Source organism: Pinus tabuliformis, chromosome 1_1, assembly GCF_031772625.1.
Source record: "Pinus tabuliformis cultivar Carrire ecotype Pingquan chromosome 1_1, CPIR1, whole genome shotgun sequence".
In the NCBI taxonomy this organism is placed as follows: Eukaryota; Viridiplantae; Streptophyta; class Pinopsida; order Pinales; family Pinaceae; genus Pinus; species Pinus tabuliformis.
In genome coordinates this window covers 376730589-376737847 of record NC_142297.1, presented here as the reverse complement: position 1 = coordinate 376737847, position 7259 = coordinate 376730589, and the positions used below count along the sequence as shown (strand labels likewise).

Below are 7259 nucleotides of genomic sequence, written 5' to 3'. Positions count from 1 at the left end.
CCAATGCTACCTACCTGTTCTTCCTCTTCCTATGTTGTAGTGTATGAACAATCAGCTAGACTGGTGAGGATCGCCATTAATAATAACATCTATGTTGGCATCTAAATCCGAATGACGTGTTTCCGTTAATTATATGCTTTGGTATTTTAAACAAAAAGGCTAACAGAGATAGAGACCCTCAAATTTGTCTACTTCTGGCCCCTATGCCCATTTCATCTAGGTTTTTACCATGTTAGTGTCCCTTTCTTTCTCAAAACTGTATGAAATTAGTTGATCTATCCATTCCGTAATTCCTTTGGTAAATTTTTCTATCAAATGCTCTGAAGTATATATGAGATCTAAGGGCTTGTTTGGTCATTGCTGAATTCATATATTTTTGCTAACCATGATATGGGCTTTATGTAAAGGATTATGATTGAGTAGGGGTTGCATTGCTCAATATCTATTTAGGAGGAGGAGAAGGAGAGAAGTGGTGTTAGGGTTGAGAGCTAAAGATGCCTGTGAAAACAAGAGGCATGTGGAATTGAGGCTGGCAGGGATACTAGCGTGCTAGGAATGGAGGATGCAGAGATCGGGGTTTCCATCATCGAATAGTTGTGGTGGGCTTCCTAGTTCTCTTTGTGGTCATGCCATTGGTTTTTCTGGCAGCTAGGTTTCATCACTCCGCATCTACATCTGCAACTGGTAAGCTTCTTCCTTCCCTCTTCCCTCACTGGTAAGCTTCTTCTTGCCCTCCTCCCTCATTGGTAAGCTTCTTCCTGCCCTCCTCCCTTCTCAAGTTGCTTCTGTCTCTTTTTTGGCAGTGGGTCAATGTTTAATTTATCTTTATTGGCAAGCATGCCCTTTCTTAATCTGGTAGTATTACAATGAAGTGTAGACTTCTTACAACATTCAAGTAAGATCTCCATTACAATGAAGTGTAGTCATCTTATACTACTTTAGAAAGATCCCTTTCATTGAGAACCCATTGAATAATGTGTTTATGTGATTTTAGCCTTGGGAGGGAATTAGCATCACCATCGGTTAACCATTGAACCAAGACCCCATGGACCTGCTTTGAAATTTGATTTGCCTTCACCACCCCCGATTAACCATTGAACCAAAACACCATGGACCTACTTTGGAATTTGATTTTCCTTTTATCCTTTTGCACAGGATCTAAAGGGACAAATGTTATCAAACTTACTTTCGTCGCTTATTGTCAAAAGTTTAGCACCTCTAGCATTTTTCTAGACATTTTGTGAGTTTTCTTTATAGGTTTCCTTTCATTTGATATGTGTGAAGCTATGAACTCCATCTTTGCATTAACACGGTATAATACCTACCAGGAGAAAGATTCATAGTTTGTACCTCTCTCATGCAAGAGAAAATGTTTTACCAACTGCCCCTAGAGTAATTCCCCTTGCCAAAGATAATGAAACCATTCATCCCGATAGCAAGAAATAACAATCTTCTTTACATTTTTTAATAAAGGGAAATGCATATGGTTGGTAAATTTGTTGGGCAACTGCTTGGTGAATTTCCTGGGCACTCCTCATTCTGAGTAGGATGGTACTAAGTGTGCACTGGATTCTGCATAAGCTAGATGGGTATTATAAAAATATATTTGTTAAGAGTTCAGCTCAACATCTTAATTATAGGAATTGAATCTAGGTGGGGAGGGTAACAATCATTCTTCCCGTCCACTCATTATCCAATCCAAACCCACTTTCCATCCATAAAGCTAAATCCACTTCTCATTTGTCAATTTGAAACGAGTTCTGATCCACCCAACCTAGACCCAATTCACAATGAAAATCTTGTTCACCAGCTACTTTCTGCTATACATATCATTTTTACACTGTTCCCACAGTGTTCAGAGCACATTGACCAAAACAAATGATATATATTATACACACCATTTTATTATTGATGTGTAATGAAATCTTGATCTTAACAGATGCATGATAACAAAGCAACCCCCTTTTTAGTGTTTCAGTATTTTTATAGATATTCTTCTCCATCAAGTCTTTCTACTTGACCTTTTATGCATTTTTTGTCATTTAAAATAGCAGGGCACAACTTCTCAGGAGATGGATCTATTAGAATGGTATTCTCTTTCCACATCTTGAAAACCAATTCTATTTTTCTATGGCCATTTTGTTCTTTTTCAGGATCTGGGCAATGCACTTGCACTTATGTTAGTCTAATCCCAAAAAATAAATAATGTCCCTAAACTGAAATTTAATTGACCTGAGTGGATTGAAATAGAGAGGAATTATTGAGGATACTGGAGCTCTGTCATATGTTTAAAATCACTCTTATCTATTTATCTGTGGGGTTCACAGGAACAGGTAGATGACTGGAGAAAGCAGAGTTTAACAGAGAGCATTGACTCTCTCTTCCCAAAGGAGGCAAGTATAAGAAACCTGCTGCATTTGGATATCTTAAATTTGATTTCTCCCCTATTGAGTAGAGAATTGAAAATAAATTTTATTTACTGGGTAGGTGATTGATGTCATAATAGCTAACACAGAGGACTCAGGAACTCTAAACTTAAATATTGTTGGATAGAATGATTTATCTTCCTCATGGGTATTAGAAAAGCCCTCTGAAGTAAACCAAAGGGATATTACTAACTCTGAGGTACGATTGGTGAAGATTTTGGTTATTTTCTCTATTGAACATGTAAGGAAACCTATGTGATGATGATCTATGTAGTTGAGTAGGGTTGTATTAAGCAGGAAGTGAAAACTGACATTGGCAGGGGTGCTTCTCTATTTCTAACGGTGTACATCAAGCAGAGGCAAACGACTTCTGGAGACAACTCAGAAAAGTTACATTCGCAACAAGATGGTGTGATCTTCAATGAAGAAGGCAAGGAAAATCCTGAGGGGGGTAAAATGAATGACGAGGTGCAGAAAAAAACTTCCAATGACGAAGAACTTCTTACGAGGTTTCAAGAGGATGACACAGGAAGTGAACATCGAGACGTCAAAGAGAATGCTCTTGATGGTAAGTTTTGATTTTCCCTAGTTAACTGATCTATGATGTTGGTAGCCTACTGTAAGGTAATGTCTAGTCAAACTCCCAAGACAATGGTTGTTGTAATGCAGACCATTTGCAGACCATTTTCCAAAATCCTTTTTGAATGTTACTTCTCCAATAGAAAAAATTATATTTCTTAGATTTTAGCATAGTATGCTTTAATTTATAGTAGTTTAATTCTTATAGCAATTGAGACAAAAGAGGAGGGAGAAAAGGTCAACAAAGCTGATTCAACAGGATGAAGAAAAATGAGTTGAGATTGAAAATGTAGCAATTAAATGTTCCAAGGAGGTAGATTCTGCTGTCCTGGGAAAATACAACATTTGGAGGCAGGAGAATGAGAACGAGAATTCTGACTCCATTGTTAGATTGATGCGAGACCAACTAATCATGGCTAGGGTGTATTCAAGCATTTCCCAAGCTAGGAATAATCTTGATTTATACCATGAATTGATGCTTTGTATTAAATAATGTTAGCGTACATTGGGTGAGGCTAATGCAGATTCTGACCTACCTCTAAGGTAATAGTTTTCACATTGGCTGCTTCTAAATCAAGAGTACTACGTGCTCCATTTGCATTTGGTGTTCATATCCTTTGTTTCTTTTAAAGTTGCAATTTGTGTGTCTATCTTTTTGCTTTTCATTCTCTTTTTCATGGTTGATAATTGATATGAATGTTTCAGTGCACTTGAGAAGATCAAGGCTATGGGTCATGTCCTATCCAAGGCTAGAGAACAATTTTATGACAGTGGGATATTAACGAAGAAGTTGCGAGCCATGCTTCAGTATGTAGAAGTGCAAGAAAGGACCTTGAAAAATCAAAGTACATTTTTAAGTTAGCTAGCAGAAAAGATTGTTCCCAAGGACCTGCATTGTCTGTCCATGTGATTGACCATGGATTATCACTATGCATTATTTTCTAACAATGTATTCACTGCATCTATGGTTGTGAATTAAATTTTCATGAATGCTAAGGTGAAGTGTTATTAATTTAAAATACTCTAAAGTTTGGATGTCCAACAAATTTTCTGCATTTTACATTTAATATTTAGATCTCATTGTAGGTGATTTACTTGTGCTTGTATGAATCTCAGAAACATGTATTTCATCTCATCACAGACAAGTTAAATTTTGGGGCCACAAAAATGTGGTTTTTACTTAATCCCACAAGGAAAGTTGTGATACATGTAGAAAATGTTGATGATTTTAAATGGATCAATTCCTCCTATTGCCCTGTGCTTCGCCAACTTGAATCCGCAGCTATGAAAGAGTATTATTTCAAGGCAGATCACTCGACTACACTCTCAGCACATTCCTCCAATTTGAAATATATAAATCCAAAATATTTATCCATGCTAAATCATCTTCATTTTTATCTTCCACAAGTTTTTCAGAAACTGGACAAGATCCTTTTCTGGGATGATGATATTGTGGTGCAGAAAGATTTGATGCCCTTGTGGTTAGTAGATCTTCATGGAAAGGTTAATGGTTTAGTGGAAACTTGTGGAGAAAGCTTTCGCTAGTTTGACAAATACCTTAAATTTTCCAATCCACACATAGCCAGGCACTTTGATCGTAATGATTGTCATTGGGCATATGGGAAGAATGTGTTTGATCTCAAAGAATGGAAGAAACAAGATATAACTAGAATATATCACAAGTGGTAGAACATGGTAAGTGTGTAGTGTGGTTTATTTATGTCAATTCATGTGATGCTTAATTTAAAGTATTTGAAGTAAATATGAAGTAATTAGCTAAAAAACTTAATGGGTTTTCTTTGTTTGATTTCTAAGTTTTTCTTTTTTTATATGTCAGAATGAGGATAGAGTGTTGTGGAAGCTTGGAACACTACCCCTTGGATTTTCGCATTGGCTGCTTCTAAATCAAGAGTAGTAAGTGCTTCCATTTGCATTTGGTGTTCATATCCTTTGTTTCTTTTAAAGTTTCAGTCTGTGTGTCAATCTTTCTGCTTTTCATTCTCTTTTTCATGATTGATAATTGATATGAATGTTTCAGTGCACCTGAGAAGATCAAGACTATGCTTCATGTCCTCTCCAAGGCTAGAGAACAATTTTATGGCTGTGCGAAAGTAACAAAGAAGTTGCAAGCCATGCTTCAGTCTGCAGACGAGCAAGTAAGGACCTTGGAAAAGAAAAGTAAATTTTTAAGTTAGGTGGCAACAAAGTCTGTTCCCAAGGGCCTGCATTGTCTGTCCATGCGATTGACCATAGATTATTACTTTCTTCCTCTTGAAAAGTGATAATTTCCTAAAAAGGACAAGTTGGAGGATCCGACTCTTTATCACTATGCATTATTTTCTGACAATGTATTGGCTACATCTGTGGTTGTGAATTCGACTGTCATGAGCGCTAGGGTGAAGTGTCATTAATTTAAATTACTCTAAAGTTTAGAAGTCCAACAATTTTTCTGCATTTACCTTTAATATTTGGATCTCATTGTAGGTGACTTACATGCATTTATAGGAATCTAAGAAACATGTATTTCATCTCATCACAGAAAAGTTAAATTTTGGGGCCATGAAAATGTGGTTTTTACTTAATCCCCCAGGGAAAGCTACGATACATGTAGAAAATGTTGATGATTTTAAATGGCTCAGTTCCTCCTATTGTCCTGTGCTTCGCCAACTTGAATCTGCAGCTATGAAGGACTATTATTTGAAGGAAGATCACTTGACTACACTCTCAGCACGTTCCTCCAATTTGAAATATATAAATCTAAAATATTTATCCATGCTAAATCATATTCATTTCTATCTTCCACAAGTTTATCCCAAAATGGAAAAGATCCTTTTCTTGGATGATGATATTGTGGTGCAGAAAGATTTGACGCCCTTGTGGTCAGTAGATCTTCATGGAAAGGTTAATGGTTCAGTGGAAACTTGTGGAGAAAGCTTTCACTGGTTTGACAAATACCTTAATTTTTCCAATCCGCACATAGCCAGGCACTTTGATCCTAATGCTTGTGGTTGGGCATATGGGATGAATGTATTTGATCTCAAAGAATGGGAGAAACAAGATATAACTAGAATATATCACAAGTGGCAGAACATGGTAAGTGTGTAGTGTGGTTTATTTATGTTAATTCCTATGATGCTTACTTTAAAGTATTTGAAGTAAATCTGAAGTAATTAGCTAGAAAACTTAATGGGTTTTTCTTTGTTCGATTTCTAAGTTTTTCTTTTATTGTATGTCAGAATGAGGATAGAGTGTTGTGGAAGCTTGGAACACTACCCCCTAGATTGAACGTTTTATGGCTTGACCCATCCTTTGGACAAGTCTTGGCATGTGCTGGGTTTAGGATATAATCCTAGTGTGGACTGTTCAGAGATTGACAATGTAGTTGTTGTTCATTACAATGGGAACATGAAACCTTGGTTAGAGCTGGCAATGATGAAGTGCAGGCCTTACTAGACAAAATATATAAAATATGATCATCCTTTCTTACAACAGTGCAATATAAATGAATAGTTGTGACCTCAATATTCATACTGCAATAGATTGTCAAATGTAAAGTGTAAAGGCCCTTGATTCTGGTTGATAATTCATTCTAATTCATTTGTTTTTGGAGTTCCACAGAAGGTTTCTAGTTTATGGCTTAATGAGTCAGGTTTTTGGAGGTGTAGTGGCCTAGCCAAGTTTAAGATTTACAAATTTTATGTCCTCATTGTATTCCTTCATAGTTGGAAGTAAACTCCTATATAAGTATTCTTTTCTTTGTTAGTTAATATTTCTCTTTCATTAAGTAATTACACAAATTGTTCTTCCAAGAACACAAAGAAGTACAAGACACAAAGATTGAGGCTTTCAAGGTAGGGAAAAACCTCTCAATAGGGGAAAACCAAACAATCCTCCTCTTATTGAATTTATTCAAAATGAGATATCCAACACAAGACGAAAGAGTCCCTCCACGTCAACCCTCCTCTTTAAGTGAAGGTCAATAATTGAGTCTTTGCTTAGTAAAAGTCAGAAGAAGCTTCTGAATTTCTATCCTTATTACAGGTTTAGTCTCTTATTATAATACATTGACTTCCAATTACAGACTCTTTTCCTTCTATTACTAATCTTTGGCTACTACAATAAACACTTGACTCTTTACCATAGATACTCATATCCTACTGCAAATAGATAGCTTTAGATTGAGATTCGGCTTAGTCACAAACTTCAGTTTCTTCAAGTGTTGTAGACTTCTTTTTATCCTGAGTTTTCTTCTCC

General features: G+C 36.3%; 1 pseudogene; it reads left to right on the top strand.

Annotated features, from left to right (window-relative positions):
* The first annotated feature begins 626 nt into the window (after positions 1 to 626).
* LOC149213208 (polygalacturonate 4-alpha-galacturonosyltransferase-like) lies at positions 627 to 6515 on the top strand (annotated as a pseudogene).
* Positions 6516 to 7259: the final 744 nt, after the last annotated feature.